This window comes from Pteropus vampyrus, unplaced genomic scaffold, assembly GCF_000151845.1.
Source record: "Pteropus vampyrus isolate Shadow unplaced genomic scaffold, Pvam_2.0 Scaffold94, whole genome shotgun sequence".
Lineage (NCBI taxonomy): Eukaryota > Metazoa > Chordata > Mammalia > Chiroptera > Pteropodidae > Pteropus > Pteropus vampyrus.
In genome coordinates, this window is record NW_011888875.1 from 1,568,309 (window position 1) to 1,569,508 (window position 1,200).

Here is a 1,200-nt window from a genome sequence, read left to right on the forward strand (position 1 = left end):
CACAGACCTCTACCTGCCCTCACGTGTCACATTAGGGGAAATCTCAGGCTGCTCTACATTCTCACTGACACCTTCGCCAGAAGTCAAAGTGGACACCTTGGCTTCTGGTCAAAATCTGAATATTCTTTCTCTTTGGATCCTTGGAGAAATAATAGCTAAATTCTTCTAGTTTCTTACTGAAGTGACAATAAGATGCTACTTAGGCCCCGAGGGATCCAGAACATGTTTGGGGCTGTAATTAAGGAGAAGAGGTAATCAGTAGCTGTGTCCTGTGCAGCTTTGTTTAGCTCGACGCCATAACTAACCCCTCCACGGCCAGAGGACAGACTTCGGGATGTGTCATGATGAACGCAAAGAGGGTGCCGATGATAAATGCAGGGAGTATATCCTCAAATGAACAGCAAAGAACTTGAATATGGCAGGCTTGAGTGATCCTCCCTCAGGAAGGGAAAACAAACCGCACTGTCCTCCAGTCTGGACAAATCGACCATTTGCCTGTCTTGTAAGAAAATTAAGACTGTGCCATAATATGGTTCAAAGCGCATAAACTATCCATTCTGCACTATTTTAGAAGCTATAGACCAATGTTTCTTGGAAGGGCTTAGAGTCTCAAGGTAGCTTTTCACTTACGATGAAAGATTAAACCAACACTTGTCAAAAAGAAAGGCAGTACGAGCTGATATGTAATTTAAAATTTTCTAGGAGCCACAATTAAAAAAAAAAGCAACAGGTGAAATTAATTTAACAGTACACTATGTTTAACCCACTCTATGAAATACATCATCGCTTCGACATGCAATGACGCTAAAGTAATCACGCACTCTTTTTCACACCAGGGCTGGAAATCCAGCGTGTAGATCACACCCGCAGACCACCTCAATTCAGAACATCGCCAGCGGTTCCGTGCTGAACACCCAGGAGAAACAGACTCGCGCTTTTGCTGGAAGCCCAGATCTGATTCATCCAGACACACACAGCAAAGCAGTTTTGCTATAGATAGCTCTATCTAAAGGAGTCACGGAAGAATGCCAAATGCCGTCTTCTCCGACTGGTTTAAAGGTGCTTCTTGCCAAAGCCCCCTCTCCTGGCAGTCGTGGCTGCAGAGCTGTAACGTGGAGCCCGGCCCGACTCAGCCAGGCCAGCCTCTCTCGGGGCAGGGAGCCTGGGGACTTGGGGAGTCCTGAGAAACTGCGAAGCCAT

General features: G+C 46.2%; 1 long non-coding RNA gene across 1 annotated transcript in view; it reads right to left on the reverse strand.

Annotated features, from left to right (window-relative positions):
* The window catches only part of LOC111742421, a 2,878-nt gene extending 1,684 nt beyond the window's left edge, over positions 1-1,194 (reverse strand). Inside the window, exon 1 of the long non-coding RNA XR_002781306.1 lies at positions 14-1,194. This is a non-coding gene — a long non-coding RNA (uncharacterized LOC111742421). The remainder of the gene's footprint in view (positions 1-13) is intronic.
* Between the last annotated feature and the right edge of the window lie 6 nt (positions 1,195-1,200).